Source organism: Grampus griseus (genome assembly GCF_964374135.1).
Source record: "Grampus griseus genome assembly, chromosome: 3".
In the NCBI taxonomy this organism is placed as follows: domain Eukaryota; kingdom Metazoa; phylum Chordata; class Mammalia; order Artiodactyla; family Delphinidae; genus Grampus; species Grampus griseus.
In genome coordinates, this window is record NC_139019.1 from 46,127,740 (window position 1) to 46,149,867 (window position 22,128).

Consider the following 22,128-nt stretch of genomic DNA (forward strand, 5'->3'; position numbering starts at 1 on the left):
AGATAAATTTAAACTGTGGAAATATCTGAGAATTTACATGATCTATAACCCAAATTACTGTGAACAATATAAAGTTGACTCTGTCAATCTTTACATACAGAAAAATGTCTGGAACCCAGACACTACTTTAAAGTCATGAGTTTTGGGGGTAAAAAAAGTTTTTTTTGGAAAAAGGTAATACTGAATTTTTATAAGGCTTTTAGAAAAATACAACTTTTATTTATGTATTTTAACTTCAGCCAGGATATCCTGTTCCAGGATAACTGGAACAACTCCACTGGAATTGAACAATGGTAGATGGTGGGAGTGAGGTTTCTTTGTTGGAATGGAAGGTTACACAGAGCAAGGGGAAGAAGCTAGAATGATCCATGTGGCAACCCCAGTATGAAGTCATGCTTTTTTATTTACCTATCTCTCTGTTTAACCATATATACAGATAGTTACACAAGTCAGTATACACACATGTATTTCTTTGCTTTGTCAGCCAAGAGGACCGGGAAGCAATGATACGCAACAGCAATGAGAATACTTAGCACCAAATCTTGGTTTTAAACACCAAACTCCAATGAAAGAAACCAGGGAACCTTGGAAAAATGGCTGAATCTACGACTGTGGAAGGAAATGTACAAGATGAGCCTGCATCTTGTAATGACAGAAAGTAAGAAAATTCTAAGAAAACAAAAATCCCGCAATGATGGGACATGTCAAAGAGTACCAAGAGCTAACTGAAAGAACTCCCAATGGCTACAGCTGGAACAATCGGAGCCACAACGCAGTATGAAATTATAACCTAAAGTAGAAAATAATATTCATGAGTCCATACCGATGTACACAAATGATTGGATAAACAATTAAATAAATGGAGGAGAACAGACACATCTCCTATGGAGAAGAATTCCAAATACCTTATGTAGATATTGTGCCTACAAGGAGGTTGAGAATAAGTTCCTCCTCCTTAAGTGTGGGCCATGCATAGTGACTTCCTTTCAAAGATAACAGTATGAAAATAGGTTAAAAAATATAAGTATACAGTGAAAAAAAAACACGACAAAACCATCTCGGCCAGGTGATCAAGGTTAACGTGAACAGCAATAAGTCATTTTGATAGTGTGATAAAAATGCCACTTTACCCTCTGTGGTCTTCTTCCTCAAAACACATAACCCTAGTATAATCATGAGAAAAAGATCAGAAAATCCCAATTGAGGAGAAGTCTACAAAATACCTGACCAGTACCCTCCAAACCGCCAAGGTCATTTTCAAAACAAAGAAAATCTGAGAAACTGTCTCAGCCAAGAGGAGTCTCAGGAAACATGACAAATAAATGTAATGTGCTATTCTGGATGGGACCCTAGAATAGAAAAAAGAATATTAGGTAAAGCTAAGGAAATATGAATAAACTAGGGGCTTTAGCTAATAATACTCTTTTAGTATTTGTTCATTAATTATAACAAAAATATCATATTCATATAAGATGTTAATAGACGAAAGTGGGTGTGCTGTATACGTACTAACTTTGTAATTTTTCCCTAAGTCTAAAACTGTTTTAAAATAAAAGCCTTGATTTTAAAGAAACCCTACAAGTCAATAAATTTAATTTAAACTGGTAGAATTAAATAGTAAAATCTATTCTTACTGATATAATCCAACATTTAATTCTCTTAAACAAAAAGACATAGTATTCTTCATATATTAAGCTCTATGATTAATTGCTTTCTTTACATTTCTTTAGAAAATATTAGATCATATTACACATCATCAATTAAAGACAGGTTAGAATGTTAGGGAATTGCTAAACATATGACTCATTTAAAGAAAAGTTTACTATAAGTCTACTCATTTAAAGAAAAGTTTACTAAAAAGGAGATATGCATTATCCATATGGATGTATCTTTCAAAAAGACAGAGAAAAGAGTCAAGAATGGTTTAGTGTTCTAAGACACACCAAAAAGCCAGAGGGCAAACTAGGGAAGAAATACAACTTTTTAAACCAACCAGAAAAAAGATAAATTTCAGCAAATTGATCAGATGTTATCACTTGCTCATGATTTTTGACCCTAGCAAACAATGTCCATTTAGCAAACATAGTCCTAGCAAGGGACTCCCTAGCAAACAAAGACCATTTGTCCATCCCTACACTTCCCCATCTGGACCAGGCTATGTCACATGAAATGCTTCTTCTGACTATGAGAACACCCAGACCCATTCTGGGGTAAAGTCTCTCTTACTGTAGGTGTACCCACTAGTTACATTTCAGATTTGCAGCCACAAAGAACCAGTCTCATCTAAGCACCAGTCCTTCAACTACTGCATCATTTTCTTTATCCTCTTTAACAATCACAGTCCTTCAATCACTTTATATGTGACAAGGTATGAATTTGCTTCCATCCTTGCCACTCTCCTCCGAGTCCTCTCCGGTATGTCTGCAGCCTAGAAGTGAGCACAATACTCCAGCCAAGGGCTGAATGATGCAGGGTTGAGTGCACTCATTACCTCTTTATTTTGGGTCATTCTAGTTCTATTAATGTAACCCACATTGTTATGTGAAATCTCCAAAATAAGTTCCATATTTTACCTTCAAAACGGGGTAGTGGATACAAATACTACATTATCTGTGATTACTGTGAATGCGTTAGCACATTATTATTTGTCTGTAAATATCATACTTGGCCTCCTAGAGGCTCTGGGTATTCATGTATCACAGCCCTCCTGTGATGACACAGCCAGAGGTACCCTCAGATGACACACTGTCCATCCTTCCCTTATTCAGAAATAAACAAAAAAGCCAAAAACAAACAAACAAAATAAACCCCACACCTCCTTTGTTTGTTCTAGCTACACAGATATAAAATCAGAACTGCACATAACAGTAGGAAGAGAGTACTCTTTAATCTCCATATTTAATCTCTTGGTACTTTCTGGATATCTTAAAGTACATGTATCCCCATGAGATAATAAATAATGTTGTCACGCAGAAAATACTGATGAATACTTCAGGAACACTTTAAAATTCAGATGCCAAAGAATACATTTTTCTAATCTTTATAGAAAATACATAAAATTGTATATAAAATTTCATTTGCAAATTGTGAAAACTGTGTTGGAATAAAAGGACAATGCAGGCGATAGATTTCCTTGAAATGCACTTAAAGTCCTGTTCTCGATCCATCTGATTCAGCTCTATCAATTTTACTGACCAAGATACAGATATTTTAAACATTAATGCTTTCAGGAATACACAACACTGATAAATATGCTCCCAAAATGACAAATCTCCAAGAAAAAAATAACAAGTAACATACCAGCCAAATTTCTATCTGAAAGAAGCTACTTAGTGATATTATTGGTATCCTCAATCAAGAAAGATGAATAACGTTAATCTTAAGGAGTTTATTTATAGTGGACTTAGATTAAATAACACAATTAATGGCTGTAGAATTTGTAGATCAGAATCAGAGGAGAGGAAAAACATATTAATCAAGTAGACATGTTAACAAAATAATAGATTAGTCAAGACTACATTTGAATAAATTAGCACAGGAAAAAGACAGCCATAAAAATATCTAATTTTTAGCTCCTCACAAGAGAAATGGTACTGTTTGGGTTTTTTTTACAGACTAATTCATACACATGTCTAAGAAATAGGTACTCATGTCCACTCTTCTTATGCACTATAGCATATACGAAACAACGATTTGCTTCTCCGTGAAGTATTTTGATTTGAGATTGATTTTTTTTAAGGTAACATGAGAATGAAGGAGATTTTTTTCCCACATTAGACATAAAGGTTCTAACCTTTATTAGACATAAAGGTTCTACACACATCATTTTGTTGAAGCACAAAACACAACGTGAAAGGCACCAGGGACCTCAGTTTAAGAACAATAGACATAAGACTGATGTACTAGTTGCTTCCTGAACAATGTATTCAGCAGTTTTGGAGCACTTAGCAGTGATGAATAGGCATGAAGAATCAGGTCCTGAAAAGCCATTTCCCTGGAAATAAAACCTTTTTATTTTCTTTTATCTTTCGCCTGTCTTGATTGAAGCTCTGAAGACACTAAGGATACAGAAGGAGTGAGGAAAGCATGCAACTCAGATTACCCAAAGGAGATGTTCATGATGAGGCTGAATAAAAACAGATTCTGAGGAAAGGAAGGGGGGTAATGGCCATAATCTCCAAAATTCTTTTGATGTGTTATTGCTTCCAAAGGAGTGGATTTTTCTTAAAGATGTTTGATACAAATGGACTCACCTGTCAATCAAAGATCTTTTACTCGTGGCTAATTCAAACACTATTCTAGTATTAGAATCAAATTCATGGTGTGAACATTTAATAGCCAATTCGCCTAGGTGGGAAAACAATGAAGAAATGATAAGAAATGGAACAATGTATGGAGCCTTTATATCCTATATTCTAGAATTCCATTCTTTTGGGGGTGTATGTAGTAATTTTTTTTAACTACCAAAGAAATTGTGTTGGGGGGAAATAAATGGCAGTCATATCACACATTCTTGAAAAAACTACTTATTGGACTTGGCCTCATAAATCCTCATAAAAAAGGATTTCATCATCTCCAGAAGCCTTGGCATTTGTCTACATCTTCTTTCCAGGCTGCTTGTCATTTCATAAACATTTTCATGGTTCTCATTTTCCTAATCATATGAATTTATGCTTGAAACATTTGAAGCACAGGGAAGCAATCTTGTGAATTGACATGAATTGACAGATCCAACTGGGAGCGGCCTCACTCAGAAGTGTGACTTAAATGATTGCTCTTACACAACAAAAGTCATGTACAGACCCAAGAACATTTGACTCCGAGTTGCAGATCTCCTTAAGAGTCACACAAGCCTGCATCACCCTACAATCCTATTGCCATTACAAATGGAGCAGGACTCAGGATTCTAAAACCTGGTGCTAGGACGGCCTATGAGAGGTCTCAAACTATGGGAGAGTGTTTTTAACTCCAAGATAGTAACTTGGAAAAACATAGTATTTTTTTCATAAAGAACACATTTTGTTATTCAGATTATCCTTTTATGAACACCTCAATAGTATTTAATGAAATTTTAATGAAATATGGTATATAACTTTCTTTGGATTATTAACTAACAACAGTACTTAACAATTTCTCAAGAGCTTTCAAATATACTACAATCTTCACAGAAACTTGTGGGGAAGGAAAGGGACAGGACGGGAATTAAAATGCATTGAACATCCTAAGTATCAAAATATCAGGTGCTCTGATTTTTATATATCTCATTCCCCTTTATCCATATCCTTAGGACAAATTTCCTTTCAATCTTAGTATCAGAAGTAGGTGTGCTTCCCCTGAACCACTGAGTTGTTTATATCTAATGGACACAGGGATTTGTACGAAAGCTTCCTGATTTACACCGGCTCCTAGGAAGCTTTGCAAGAGTTTTATATATTTTATCTGAATACCCTTGGACTTCATGGTCTGTTAAACTCCTAGAAGCTGGAAAGCTCTCTTGTGATCTGACAAAACTGTGTTGAACTTCCCAACTTCATGACCAGCAAGTCTCCAAACTCAACCCTTGACATGTGATCATTTCTTGGGGTGGGGCTCATTGACCTCTCTTGTTAATACAACACAAGTCCTTTTGATTTGTGTACCATCAACACCATCAAAATGACTTACTTCAAGCCCTCCTAAGGCTTGAAATCAGACATACAGATATTCGTGGTCTTTTTTTTTTCTCCTGTCGCTGGGGAAGGAGACGTCTGTATATGGACAGAGTGTACATAGGTCTCAGCCTTTCCTAGGCTTCTCCTCTTCCTCTCCTCTCTTCTACTCTCTTTTCCGCTTCTCTGCCATCCTAGTGGGCTCGGCAGGACCAAATTCTCCCCCAGATCACTTGAGCACCTACCAGCAGCCAAATCCTCAAGGACTCTCTCCTTACCCCAAGGGCATCTTTAAAGTATTTCTTCCAGCAAAAGCATTTCTCTTCCCCAAGAAGGTTCTGGTGCCATTTGTGAAGGTAATATAATTTCCCTCACCTCATTACAAATGCATATGAGTATTAATATCATACCTCATTTCCCTTTGCCCTTCCCTACCATTTTCCCTTATAAGTTATAGTTCTACATCTTTGCTGCTGCCTTAAATGCCGCCTGAAACAAGACAAGGCTTAAACCAACAAATAAATAATATATTATCTCACTGAATCCCGTCAACAAATCTGGATGATTGGTACTACTGTATTTTTCTTTTTTGAATGAGAAAAATGATGCTCATAAAAGTCAGATCATTTGCTCAAAATGAGTCAGTCACTACCAGAGGTGAATCTGAACTCAGTTCAATATGGTGTTAAAGAGTGGGTTCCTTCTCTTGCATAGTACTACCTGCTAAGAGAGTGGGTATGAGACCCCTCGAATGCTTTGCCAAAATGCACATGTCATCTCCTCTTCCCACCCATCCCTCCATCCCCAGATTCTGACAGTCCTTGTTACTGGGATGATAAGATGAGGGCTGAATGTTTTTTTGCACAAACTCTTCCAGGAATTTCTGATATATGATACAATTATCTTCCCCAATGACACCTTTTCTAACCCTCACCATTTCCACAAGAGAACCACAGCTCTAGAAACTTAAAATGTTAAAGTTGCAGTTAATTTTTCAATGTATGCTCCGATCAAAAAATTATATATATATAAAATAGTCCTTGATGCTCATTCATGATAAAACAAAACTTTATTCTACTATGCAAAGGAATTTCAAGTTTCCAATTATCATCTTAGCTAATAGATATGATTGATACTTTAAATGAAACATGAAAAATACTGCATTTTCACTGCAAAGGTTCAACTGAGAAATTATTTTTCATATAAAATTTTAACATTTTCAACATTTCAAATATCAAACTTTGTCTTGAGATGTCATTTAATGTCTCTTGAAAACAACTAAAAATCAAAGCAATAGCAAAATGAAAAACTAAAGAAGAATTATGCAAAAAGTCTAAGAAGATACTGATTACTTCAGAATCAAAAGAACCTGTCAGATCCTGTAGATTGAGCGCCTACTTCTTGAGAAGAACTGGGCTAAGCATTTTACATACAATATCTTATTTAATCCTTAAGCAGTATGATGCAGGATCATTAGCTATATTTTCTAGATGAAGGAAAAAAGAGATGTAAGTAAGTTACCCAGTTGCCCAAGGTCATATACAGCTCATAAGTGAAAGAGCAAGGATGTAATCATGGTTGTCTAACTCCAAATCCCAGGCACTACTGCTTCTCAGTATTTAATAGTGCTGACTACGTATGATGTGCCCAAGTTTGTGAAAAGGACCAGAGGTATATAAGACATGGATGTTTTTATTTATCCTTGAAACACGCATTGATTATGGAACCTCACCAGTCAGCAGATAATCAAACACTAAATTATGCAGTCTTTTTTTTTTTTTTTTTTTTTTTCTGTACGCAGGCCTCTCACTGCTGTGGCCTCTCCCGTTGCGGAGCACAGGCTCCGGACGCGCAGGCTCAGCGGCCATGGCTCACGGGCCCAGCCGCTCTGCGGCATGTGGGATCTTCCTGGACCAGGGCACGAACCCGTGTCCCCTGCATCGGCAGGCGGACTCTCAACCACTGCGCCACCAGGGAAGCCCACGTGCAGTCTTTTTATGTTAATGGCACTTCAGAGAAGTGAGCTGAGTTCAAAGAAGGTTCCATGGAAGAGATGAAATGCTGGAGACAGGAGGGAACTTGAAGAATGAGTAGAGCTGAGTTAGAGCAGAGGGCAGAGCAGCCCATGTAAAGAGATGGATGTATTTGAGAACAGCAAGAAGACTGACATGATTAAAGAAGAGGAATATAGTTTGGGGATTATGAGAATGAAATCATGAGAATTAAAGACCGATAGGGTGTTGACTTCAGACTATACTACAAAGCTACAGTAATCAAGACAGTATGGTACTGGCACAAAAACAGAAAGATAGATCAATGGAACAGGATAGAAAGCCCAGAGATAAACCCACACACATATGGTCACCTTATCTTTGATAAAGGAGGCAGGAATGTACAGTGGAGAAAGGACAGCCTCTTCAAGAAGTGGTGCTGGGAAAACTGGACAGGTACATGTAAAAGTATGAGATTAGATCACTCCCTAACACTATACACAAAAATAAGCTCAAAATGGATTAAAGACCTAAATGTAAGGCTAGAAACTATCAAACTCTTAGAGGAAAACATAGGCAGAACACTCTATGACATAAATCACAGCAAGATCCTTTTTGACCCACCTCCTAGAGAAATGGAAATAAAAACAAAAATAAACAAATGGGACCTAATGAAACTTCAAAGCCTTTGCATAGCAAAGGAAACCATAAACAAGACCAAAAGACACCTCAGAATGGGAGAAAATATTTGCAAATGAAGCAACTGACAAAGGATTAATCTCCAAAATTTACAAGCAGCTCATGCAGCTCAATAACAAAAAAACAAACAACCCAATCCAAAAATGGGCAGAAGACCTAAACAGACATTTCTCCAAAGAAGATATACAGACTGTCAACAAACACATGAAAGAATGCTCAACATCATTAATCATTAGAGAAATGCAAATCAAAACTACAATGAGATATCATCTCACACCAGTCAGAATGGCCATCATCAAAAAATCTGGAAACAATAAATGCTGGAGAGGGTGTGGAGAAAAGGGAACACTCTTGCACTGCTGGTGGGAATGTGAATTGGTACAGCCACTACGGAGAACAGTATGGAGGTTCCTTAAAAAACTACAAATAGAACTCCCACGTGACCCAGCAATCCCACGAGTGGGCATATACCCTGAGAAAACCATAATTCATAAAGAATCATGTACCACAATGTTCATTGCAGCTCTATTTACAATAGCCCGGAGATGGAAACAACCTAAGTGCCCATCATCGGATGAATGGATAAAGAAGATGTGGCACGTATATACAATGGAGTATTACTCAGCCATAAAAAGAAATGAAATTGAGCTATTTGTAATGAGGTGGATGGATCTAGTGTCTGTCATACAGAGTGAAGTAAGTCAGAAACAGAAAGACAAATACCATATGCTAACACATATATATGGAATTTAAGAAAAAAAAATGTCATGAAGAACCTAGGGGCAAGACAGGAATAAAGACACAGGCCTACTAGAGAATGGACTTGAAGATATGGGGAGGGGGAAGGATAAGCTGTGACAAAGCGAGAGAGTGCCATGGACATATATACACTACCAAACGTAAAACAGATCGCTAGTGGGAAGCAGCCGCATAGCACAGGGAGATCAGCTTGGTGCTTCGTGACCACCTAGAGGGGTGGGATAGGGAGGGTGTGAGGGAGGGAGACGCAAGAGGGAAGAGATATGGGAACATGTGTATATGTATAACTGATTCACTTTGTTATAAAGCATAAAGTAACACACCATTGTGAAGCAATTATACTCCAATAAAGATGTTAAAAAAAAAAAAAAAAAGACCGATAGGGTGAGACACAATTACAAAAACCTTTGAAGGTCAATTAGAAAAAATCTATGTGTTCAATCATTCACTCACTCCATAAAGATCTATGGATGCCTAGTACATGGGCCAGGGAAAATAAAACAGAATAAGACAGAAAGCCCTGGAGAATTCTGTTCACAGTCTTGTAGCAATCACTGTCAGGGCCCTATCCATATCCCCTTAGCAATAACATGCCAGTGGAATCCTAGTCTAAGCATGTGCAATACTCTGTCTGAGGCTTTGCCTGCATGCAGGTCAGGCTGGAATACTGGGAATTCACCCCTAGGAGTAGCCATCAGCCAATGAGGAATGGGAGTTGGAAGATAAATGCTGCAGGGTCCTCATCTCTTGCGAAGGACAACTCTGAAGCAAGTTCTACATCATCTTCTAGAGGTCCCCAGCAGGACTGAGACCCAGGTGCCTACTTCAGTTTCCTGTTAATTCACATACCCTGTATGCGCTTTCTCTCCTTTCCTGTCTCCTTTTCCCACTCCCCCCCCCCCCCGCCAGTGTTTCCTGGAATAACCTCCCGAATAAACCATTTGCACTCAAGTCCTTCTCTCAGGGCCTGCTTCTGAGGGACCCCAACCCGACAGGATGAGCAACTTCTCCAGTAACAAGTAACCGCACTGGAGCATCTGTACACCAGGCCCATTCCAAGCACTTTATAAATGTTACAACATTCCATCCTTACAACAGCCTACGAGGTGAAAACTATTACAAACTCCATTTTACAGATGAGGAAACCAAGGCACAGGGAGGTTAAACAACTTGCCATGGTCACACAGCTAAAAAGCTTGGGTTCAGATTTGAACCAGACACTCTGGATCCAGAGTCAGTGCTCTTCGTCACTAAGTTAGCCGTCTCTCTTCATGTGGAGGGAAATTACTGTATGTGACACAAACTGTGCTGCAGGAAGTACGGGACCTCTAGGAGAACGGAAGAAAGGCTTACTCCACCTGGAGGTCAGGGAAGGACAAGCAAACCAAGTCCCAATGGAGCAGGAGTTCCTCATGACAAAAGTCAAGAAGGCAGAAGTGCACTGCAGTACAAGGCCCATCATGAGGAGGGTAGTGTCTTCGGATACCACGGAGCTCCATCAAGGGTGCTAGAACAAGGTGCGGAGGGGGTCAAGGTGGGGGCTGGTGACTAGCTGGGCTCCTTATTTCTTTAAAACCAATAACCAGTTCATTCACTTTTATGTACAGGAATCTTTCTTTCCTTGAAGATGTCTATGTTTTCTCTTTCTGGCAAGACAATATTGGGTAAATTAATCTGCAGCCAGTCCATATCCTTATTTATAACAGCCCTTCTTCCAAAGTGCAGCATTTAAATAAAGCTGCTCCCCAACACCTGTCATATCTATTTTACATATTAAGTCACTGCCTAAGCTTTTGCTTCAAGAAAGGGTTCTGTGACTTAAAAATATGTTTGTAACTTCTATACTAAAGATGGATATATACGTGTGTGTGTGTGTGTGTGTGTGTGTGTGTGTGTGTGTATTTTTAACTATAGATTTCATTTATGTGATATTTGGTAAAAAACAAAACTACAGAGACAGAAATCAGATTAGTGGTTATTGGGGGCTGGAACTGGGAGAGGGGCATAAAAGAAACTGGGATAATTATTGCATGACTTTGTATATTTGCCAAAACAAGCAACTTATGGGTGTAAAAATAATCCATGGGAAGTATGTCTGATAAAACACATTTTCTGATTTAAAAAAATAAAACTAAACAACTGTACATGGAGAGTTAGGTCATATTCAAGTAAGATGTTCAAGGATTGAAACTATTGCCTGAATTCTGTGTGCTTAGCACAGTGTTCTTAATAAATGCCTCATAATTTGAGAAGAAAAGTCTTAAACATGGATATATTTAAGGGTATATACAAGGATATCTATAGTGCAATAAGAAGGGAAGAAACATTAATACTAACAGAAGCTGACACATATGCATTAGACAAGAAAGGCAGAGGCCAGGTGAGCAGGGCCTATGTTCTGTGGTGTACAACACAGAGCCAATACACTCTCTAGGCAAAAGAAGAGATATGAAGGGGACAACTTTTTTAGAGCCTAGCTTGACAGCGTAAGATGTATGAAAAGAGGAGATAAGAGCCATACATGGAGGCTGGGCCATGTCTGAGAACTGTATCATGTATTGTCAAAAAATAATTAAAATGTAATATAAATGTTATAAATGAAGAAAAGGACATATGTTATAAATAAAGATATGGACTGGCCGCATATTAATTTACCCAATATTGTCTTGCCAGAAGGAGAAAACATAGACGTCTTCAAGGAAAGAAAGATTCTTGTACATAAAGGTGAATGAACTGGTTATTGGTTTTAAAGAAATAAGGAGTATCTTAGATACAGAGGTGATTTGGAACAATAGCATTTGGATTTTGTAGATAAACACAATTCAGCGGATGGGTGCCTCTGCAAACTCGGTTAAACTGTCCTGAGTGTCAGAAACCAAGATGTGTGGGAATTATGTATGTTCAAGATGAAAATTTTTATGGAAATTTCTAGAAGTTTTCTAAGGGTTGGTGATTCTTGTTGAGGTTAGAGAGATGAGGAGAAATGCATTATTCCCCGTAATTCAAACTCAGCCCAAGGCGTTGTCTCTGATATATGCCGTAAGGTTCCAAGAATATGATACAAAAGAAGCAGTTTAGTCTTCCCAACGATCCAGAGCCGAGGTTGGAAGGGGCCTGCCACTAGACATCTAGATTACCCTTGGCAACCTGGTTAACCTTTCACAGCCTACTCTCCTAATCTGCACGATAACAACAGCCAGCATTTATTGGTTGCTTAACTGAGTGACAGGTGTTCTCATTTAATCTTCAGGCCACCCAAAGAAGTGAGCACTATTGATTACCCCTATTTCACCAGTGGGAAAACTGAAACACAAAGAGAGGTTAGATAATTTACCCAAGGTTACACACCTTAAGAAGCAGATAACACACCCTTGTCATGGATTTTGGGGAGGATTAAATGAGATAACGTATATAGAAACTTTAGTCTATACTTGGCATTAATAACCTCTCAAATGTGATATATATTATTATCTTTATTATTTTAATAGCATAAGTTCCTTTGTTTCATCGCAAAACATGGCACAGTAACATTATTTGAATAATGCAAAAGGTTATTGAAGTAAATAATACCCAACCATACAATTTTTTTTTACTCATTCTTTTCTTTGCATGTACTCATTAACTGAGGAAAAATTTATAAAGTACCTGTGGGTGTAGCAATGTGTGGGAGCTGAGGATAGAAAGTAGAACAAAGTGGTCTAGGTGGCTACTCTCATGAAGAGAACGGAATGTCATTTGTTACTGTGAAGTCTCACAGGTTAGCTTGGTCACAGGAAGTTCCTGGAAGCAACATGTGCAGGAAGGCCGAACGTGGCCAATCTTTAAAATGGTGACAACTTGACCCACCAGAACATTTCACTTCTCTCAGAAATCAAACTTGCCTGGATTACTTTCTAGAAAATGGGATTTTTCCACAAATATTTTCTTCTTTTAGAACTCAAACTGCCAAGACTCCAATGCCACACTTTATGACTTACAAGAGGTCTCTTCCACTGCTCTCAGCAATCCTGGGGTCTTATCAATTTGCCCATTATCAACTCGCTAACGTTTCTTCTCTAAGACATCAGGGGCCTCTCCATAATGTTGCCAATTATTTGTTGTAAATGTACTAAGCAAATACACAAAGCAACCCAACAACTACAGATCTGATATTGAGAACTTCACCCCATGTTACTTCCTTAGACTAGATGGAGGCTGGATGAACAAGGATAAGCTTCAGACTTTTGACCCAGAGAAGAGTTGGGAAGATATAAGGGACACATAAATGGTACGTGAGACACATTTTCTCAATTACTGGTGATATCAGCATTAATGAGCATAAAATCGCCATCTTACCCGTGAACAAGGCTGCTATTTCAAGTTGTGTGCAAAGCACCGAGCTGATCTCCCTGTGTGAAGCAATTACACTCCAACAAACATGTATTAAAAAAATAATTAATTAAAAAATAAAGTTGCATGTAGAAGGAATTAAGCTAAATACCTAAGGCTGAGAGGCTGAGTAGTCTACAGGAAGGGCCAAATACTTCAGAAAAGCATCGGAGTTCAGCCCCAGAGTAGCTTGTGGATCAAAGTATTATTTCTCAGCATTCCCTTTAACTGAAGGACAGTTACGCCTGAACAAGCCAGAAATGAGTAAATTGATAAGGTAATCTTTAGAACTGTAGGTATTTTTATAGCACCACAGAGATCATTTAGTTGCACCCCCTCATCTTCAGATTTAAGAAGAAAAACATAGGCTTCCCTGGTGGCGCAGTGCTTGAGAGTCCGCCTGCCGATGCAGGGGACACGGGTTCGTGCCCCGGTCCAGGAAGATCCCACATGCCGTGGAGCGGCTGGGCCCATGAGCCGTGGCCGCTGAGCCTGCGCGTCCGGAGCCTGTGCTCCGCAATGGGAGAGGCTGCAACAGTGAGAGGCCCGCGTACCGCAAAAAATAAAAGAGAAAAACATGAGAACTAAAAAGGAGGGCAGAATGAAGTTTCCTTATAAGTGACTAGGACTGCTCAGGACCTTATTTAGAGCTTTGGAGCTGAAGCAGAACTCCCAGACAGAAAGCCCTGTACAAAGTAATCGTGAGCACTGGACGCCAAGGATATTAAAGAGGAAGCTCTGCTGACCGGGGAGAACGTTCTAGTGATTAGAAGAGATAAAAGGAATTCGTAATATCTCCCAAACTCATGGTACACGATAGGGTTTATAATTATGGCCTAAAAAAATTATAAGGCTGTTTAAAATGTTCCCTTAATTTACACCTTATGTTTGTCATTTTTCCCCCTGAGGTATCATGGAAACATAAAAGAGAATTTAAATGTATAAATATTTAAACTAGGTTATACCAGTTCTGGTTAAAGTCATATGATGTTTTGTTACTTTCAGTAAGTTTCTCAGAGACTGGTGACACTTTCAGGTCAACTTCAGAAGGATTTTGAAGAAATCTTTGTAAAAGCAGGTTACATATATATGGATTTGTGACATTACAACATAAACCACTGAAAGGTAGGCACCCATTAAAAAGTGAGCAAAGTTGGATCATTTTGCCTTCTCTTCTCACTGTGATTTTTACTCATTTGAAGGTAAAACTCAAGGTAAAAATCTTAGAACTTCTGTTTGTCACCCCGGAGTTATTTCCCTGCAGCTTAGGAAATCTCCCATTTCCCAAATCAGGTCATGAGACTGGAACTGCAGTCTAATTAACATGTTCATAAAACAACTTCCACACTACTAAGGAGAAGACAACAATGATAAAATCAATTCTGCGTTCTTTGGAAACCCTAAAACACGATCAACAGGAGAAACTGTAATTACAAAACAGTTCCTAATTTAGTAGTTCAGGATTGTTTCATTTCTGTCATATCGCTGTCCGTTTTCTTTTTTTTTTGCGGTATGCTGGCCTCTCACTGTTGTGGCCTCTCCCGTTGCGGAGCACAGGCTCCGGACGCACAGGCTCAGCGGCCATGGCTCACGGGCCCAGCCGCTCCGCGGCATGATGGGATCTTCCCAGACCGGGGCATGAACCTGTGTCCCCTGCATTGACCAGCGGACTCTCAACCACTGCGCCACCAGGGAAGCCCTGATCTTGATCTTGAATTCTACCTTCCAAAGAAAACAGAGGGCATGAGACCAAACTGCCTCAAGTTCCCCTTTTACCTCCCTTATCTCTACACGATCTGCCTCTGTCATTCCACACCTCCCTCCTATCTTGGAGGAAGTCGTGTCCTTCACACGTTGTCCAGGGCCTATATCTGGATATTTCCTTTGGGACGTGCTCTAGGCCATTAAAATTACCTGGTGTTCTTCACTAACTACTGGGCCTTCCTCTCCTTTTCCCCTCTGCTCTCCTCTTTCTGTCCTTCTTGTCCAAAATTTTGAAAGGAGTGTATACTACTTTTCTGTGCTTTTATAACCCCCGAAGTATAACTCCCCCGCTTCAACCACTCTCCAATGTGTTGCCAATAATTACTAACTCTCAAATGCATCAGATATACTTTTAGTCCCTCATTTCTAGACTTCTTTAAGGTATTTAGACCAACCAGTTTAAAGGAAGGTGCATCTTCCTTTAAACTCCCATAACATTTTGTATATTCCTGTATTAACATGTTCCCCACTGTTCTGTAATCATTCATTTCTGTGGATGTTCTCCTCACTAGTCTTTGAGTATCTTCAGGGCAGGACTGGTAGTTATCATATTTATCTGGGCATCCCCTATGCATAAATAAATCAGCATGTTCTAATCCACGTGTTCTAATCCAATTCACTAAGAATGGCATTTTTCAGCAGCTCGGGTATCAGGCAATTTTGTGATTAAAATGTTTCTTTGGCTGTTTCGCATTAGCTCTGATTGTAGAAAACGTTAATATTCTTTACCTGTGCAAAAAAAAAAATTCTAAAGACCTGTAATTAGAATATTGGGAAGAAAGTAATATTGATGAAAGCAAAACCCAAACCTTGTATGATTTTTATTGGCAGCAAAGCACTCTCATCTGACTGTCACAACCGCCTTTGAGGTAGGGGTGGAACCTAGGTCAAAGGAGGGCCAGGGCTGTGCAGTGTGATCACTGCCCAAGAGCTCGGTGAGTGAGGCTGAGTTCATCTCTGCTCTGTTGGTTGAGGCTGTGCACAGAGGAAGGGGTGCCTCTTGCTTTGCACAGAGGCTCTGTCCATTCACCAAGCGCCACTGTCTGCATTTTCAATTCATTTGCCTGAAGTGTATTCGCCCAAAGAAGCACCTTTCCCTAATTCACAAAAAAAACCCTCATAGACCAGAGTGGCCCCAGGAACAGGGGTCACTTCAAATTCCCTGTAAAATTTCGAGAAAACACAAAAAGATCTGCTGCCATGGCTGAAGTACAGGTCATAGTCCTAACATGAACAGGATGGGTTTCTCAGGGAAACCCTTTGACATTCACTAGTCACCCCATGTAATTCCCCGACTTGCTAACTAATAGGGAATCTGCTTATTTTCTCTGGTCTTATTGCTAATCTATTTTCCAGTAGGTCCACAGACTGAATGCTAAGGCATCTGCCACAGAACAATATGGTGAATCAAAAGACACTGGGTTTTAAAATGAGGCCAGACCTGGTTTCAGTGGGTCAGCTTTCCGAAGTAATAGACATGCGACCTTGAGCAAGTTTTTTACCCTCTATGAGCATTACTGTCCTCACCTGCAAACAGGGGTTCAAATAAGACTCACCTCTGAAAGTTACCATTGTCATTAAAGGATGTCATTTATATGAAAACATGTGGCCTGGGTTCAATCAGTGTTGACCTCTTCCATGAAATACACAGTAGTTACATTTGTTACCTATATTTAAGAACTTCACCCGAAAGACTTCGGCATGTCATGTTTACCAGTCTAATAAGTGATTCTTACCAATGTGCTATGAAAGTTCCCTTAATGGTCTACTCTTCAAAATGAAGCAGGTAAATATCCCCTGAATTGTCTTCAACAGGTAAAGAGCTCTGAGAGCTTTCACAAGGTCACACAAAGCAGTAACACCAGAATTAGAGTTAGAAACCTGGAGGGTTTTTGTTTTGTTTCGTTTCTTTTTTCTCCAGCCAATAGCCTAACATATAGAATCTGGATTATCCATCTTTGAAACCAAATATATATCTCCGAATTTTACACAATATAATCGCCAGTTGAAATATGTTGTCTTGGGTATGTTAATAGTCTGGTACTTCTGTAACAACTAGAAACACCATCTAATAGTCCATCAAGTGGTAAATAGTTACAGAAGTTAACTTTGGCCTGGCGACACTTTGGAACTATTGTAAAAAAAAAAAAAGTGGGATGGGGCTTCCCTGGTGGCGCAGTGGTTGAGAGTCCGCCTGCCGATGCAGGGGACACAGGTTCGTGCCCCGGTCCGGGAAGATCCCACATGCCGCGGAGCGAAAAAAAAAAAAAAATAGTGGGATGATTCTATAGCTAGCCAGGGTATTTGTGAGCACGAATGTCTGTGGGGGGCAACTGAAGGCATAGGGGGAAGGGGTGAAGTACGGCTATTTTTCAAAAAAGAAAGAAAGAAACTTCTAGCCCGAGGCAAGTGGGAAACTGGTTGTTAAGTTCCCTCCTTGGGATATTCCTCTCAGAATTCTGAACTATCTTCCTTTTTTCCCTTACTTGCCTGTTTTTCTTGGAACCTGGATACCTCAGCATTAGTGGAAGTAACTCAGTAACAGTCAGCTCAAGTGAGTGCAGAAACAAGGGGGTGGAAAGTGAAGAATTTAATAGAAGCAAAACATCCCAAACCCACAGCTAATCATTTTCAGACGATGGAGAATACTTTCTCCCTTTCTTCCTTCTGTAGAGACTTCCCTGTCTTGGGCCACCCACTTAGCCCAGTGAGGATGTAACCTATCAGCAGTTTAAAGTACACAAACTATGTTACTACAGTAGAAAGTCTGCTGCATCTGAAAGTTATAGTTAATTTTCGTAAGTTGTGGGCACACTGATAATTACTGATAGCAACTTTCCTCCTCTGTCATACCATTCCTTAATCAAATTTTTTTAAAAATTTAAAAAATGAATTTTCATCTTCATGCTTAAATTATAAGGTATTGCTAACAGAAATTAAGGAAGCTGTAGCTAGGGGCACTAAAAGACAGTAAAATAGTAAGCCAAGAGAAAAATTATACGTTTAATAGGATGAATATTTCATCTAAAAGAAAATCTTTGCTGTATTTTATCTTAACCTGAACTTATACCTTAAACAGTGGCTGACTTTGCTATTGAGCCCCAGGGATCTGTGAACAAGATGAGCTTGTGTAATTATGAGCTCTACCTAAACTTTACTGGCCATAAGTGTTTACAAACAAATTGTATATGGCCATAACAGGAATTCAGAATCAAGCTGAGAGTTTGGTATTTGCATACGGGAAGTTCTGGGTAGTTCTGTCACTCAGAGGAAGACGTGCTACTAAAGCAAGGTCAGCCATGACCTGAAATGTCATTAGAAGACAAGCAGACACTGGCAGAATTTTAGCTTGACTAAAATGAGCAGAGCTCTGTTATCTTGCATGAGACTTAATACATTTTGTCCTTCAAAGCATACAGTCATCGAACGCAACACTTCTCCCACCCACTAAAACTCTCATAAGACAAGTGAGAATATTATATGTACAGGCCAAAACATAAACTCTGGAAAATGCAATTCTGGGTTGAGTTCCTGTAGTCTTGACATACAAAGAGAAGAAAAACTTAAAAGATGAGACTCTAACAGGCTAGATAAGAAGGACTATCCTTTCATTAAGAAGCAGGCCATCTTGCCTTCTCTGATCTCACTGGATTTGCTGTTGAAATTATGTGTGTGTGTGTGTGTGTGTATACAATATCATTGATATATTTATATCATGCTTCATTCCATAAAGGAATTAGGTCAAAGAAAAAAACAAAACGGGTTGGTATGTGAGTTGAACCCTTGGTTTACAGAGGAACAACCAAACTGTGACTTGCTAGATTAAATCTTATTAGGAACCAGGAAAGGGCAAATCCAATGAAAGGATGTAGGGGTCTAGAAAAGGGAAAAAGCAGCCTCAATGTTGAGTCAAAGTGCTATAATCACCCCATTTTGCCTCCTGATGGAAGTGACCTCTCAGCACCACAGAGAGAGTTTGGTAAAAGTATTTAAACGTATGAGCTTTAAAAAGTTAAATCCTACGTGTCAAATAAGCGAAATAGTTAATCACCGTCCACAATCACTAGTCCCAAATCTTGCTCAGGTTTCCTCAGAGGAGCCCACAGAGAGCAGCGCAGGACAGTCTGCCCTAGCAGGGGCCTTTGGCTTCTATCTCCCACAGTCCTCTCCCTGAGTCCTTGGAGTCCATCATAAAAAAGGATGCCAAGGTATTTCAATAAAATGCCCTCCTAAATTTTATAAATGTCAAAGTCAGTTGCATGCAACATGGCCCTGGCATTTCTGGCATGAAATTACAGAGTTTTTATAAATCAGATTATACAAAGTTGTTACATATTTTAAGTAAGGCAAAAAGCTGCAAACACATGCTAGGCACACTATGTTATGTCCCTCTTATTAGATCCCTGCATAAAGATTCCATGTCATGATGCTTCTAAAGAGTCCTCTTAATAGCTACGAGATGAAATTTAAATTCCTAGAAAGCTGACTTGCATTTCCCTTCTTCCAACCATGCAAGAAGACCCATTCCTGAATTGCCAGGCTACCACTATATTCTCACAAGTAGCCAGAATAAAAAGTAAGGGCTATGTGGTACTTATTTACCGAGTGAGGTGAACCCTTATCTTTGTTTGGCTTGGCAGTAAAAAGGTTGAAAAGTGTAATGGAAAGAAGCCTTTGCAATAAAATCCTCCAGCAAATTTTTCTAACGTAGCTTTCAACTGGGAAAGCACATTCTTCTTACGACTCTTTTAGCTCTCAAAGGGTAGTGTTCTATTAAGACACGTAAAAGACTGCTTATTAACTGTTGCTTGGAACCATTAAACGATGAATCTGTCATACTATTGCTCAGTTATCAACACACTAGCCCCAGGGCTGGAGGATGAGAGATACAGTAGGAACTCTACACCTAGGCTTCTATTGGAACCACTACCTCTGATGAACTTTTGAAGACTCCACGTGGTCCTCCTGCATCTCAACTCTCCCTCCTTCTTGCTCCTTTAAAAAGCAGAAGAGAACTAAGTGTGCACCTCTGTACCCTGCCTATCCAAAGGGTTTAGAGCCTTCGTAGAGATTAGCTTGTGAAACCCGAAGCACACATCTCCTTTAAAATGTTTATTACTCCCTGGCATTGAGCTGTTGCCAACTTCTGATCTACCCGCTTTGTGGGGGAAAAAAAAAAAAAAAGACCTGCATGTGAGAATGAGGAAAGAGAGACTTTGGAGATGCAAAAGAGAACAACTTGGCAAATCCTTTTTTCTTAGCAGGATCATTCATAAGCATGCAATCCAATCCAATGGGGGACACGTACAGTAGGACAAAGGGAAAGAAGGTTTTCTGTCAACAAACACCTAGAATCTCTTACCATGGTACTGAAAGGTGAGGTTATAAATAAAAAAGAAACAACAATTGGGGAAGTAGAGCACAACATTAATTGGGTCAACTGGAAAAAGCCACCACCTTCTTCCTTTGAGTTTAACATCTTATTAATGAATCCTTCTAAAGGGCCCAGGCAAGAATAGATACACAGAACACTCACATTCCACCGTGGATCTGTTTGACCACGATACCAACAAATTGGCACATCATGCAGTGAAATGTACGAAGGGTTACCTAGCTTCAGGCACAAAAGAAAACCAACAGGGCTCTCAACTTCCCTGTAACGCTTTCAAACATATATGTTACAGATCTAGAGGAGCATGAATAAGCACATTTGCATTCTTTCAAAAACTATAGAGTTGAATAGCTCGTTTCTTTCTAGTCAAAAGCAGAGGCGAGGTAAATGCAACAACAACAAAATAAAAGGTGGTTATGATGTTAGGCATTCAAAGAGTACCTTGCATCCTTTCTATTGTAATATAAACAAATAGACCCAAACAGCAAGGCTTAGGCAGAACAAAAACTGTTGCTCTATAGCAAAGTACACTTTATAGAAATGAGAATGGTAATTTTTTTCCCTAAACAAATCTTAATAGGTACAAAATTAACCTTGAAGGAAGGCATAAGAAATCGATGAAAAAAAAAATGGACAAATACCTACTATGTGCCAGGGACTGTTTCCATGACCTTTTAATCTTAGGGTTTAAGACTATTTATGTGACTGTATCGGTAAGAATGACAAAGACCTCACTGCTGATGCCTGACCCTCACCATCAGGTCCAGCAAAGCGATGGCACCAAAGCTCCCCCCGAGTCGGGAACTCTGATGATGCACTTGGAAGTGGGCCACTGAGGTTTGCAGGCATGTCACCCAGACTCCCTCCCAAGCACATTAGACACTGGGGACAGTGGCTCTGGGCGGCAGAGAAGGAAGATACGCCACAGTGTTGATTCTGGATGTATCTGATATTGATAGAAAATGAGTACCTGCCCAGTGACCGAGGAGGTCACTCACCCTTCTCTGTAACTGATTTTCAGCTAATAAGCTAAAATGTCTGTAATAAATCAGTAGGGGATTTTGGTGGACCCTCAAGCTATCAGGACACTTTCATTTGAGACACTGCCATAAAAGCAACTAGAAAACCCTCAGAAACCTGTATTTGACGTGTATCACTTATCCTAAGGCCAGCCAAAAAATATACCTGAGAAATAAACTTTCAAAATGAGATACATTGCAGTATCCAAACCAAACCATGTTCATAGCCACAAAACCTTAAACGGTGCCTTTAGCATGCATTCACAAAGTTTCTGCTATGAGAAATTGAATCCAGTCAACCCTAAAGGTGTGGTGAAACAGGCAATCTTTAAATAGTGAGCTTTGCCCTTACACGACCCTCAGCAACTAGTTCCTATAAATGTCTAGTCATAAACTCTAACAAGAAATAGTGCATGATGTCACATGCCCAGGGACCTTAATTCATTACACTGAACCTTAATACACGACCAAATCTCAATGCACTAAGC

The 22,128-nt window shown here is 39.3% G+C and overlaps 1 protein-coding gene across 2 annotated transcripts in view; it reads right to left on the reverse strand.

The window, feature by feature from the left end:
• PDE4D (phosphodiesterase 4D) overlaps nt 1-22,128 on the reverse strand; it is a gene marked incomplete at its 5' end in the record, with an annotated part of 1,122,552 nt that overhangs the window by 538,839 nt on the left and 561,585 nt on the right. The window lies entirely within an intron of this gene.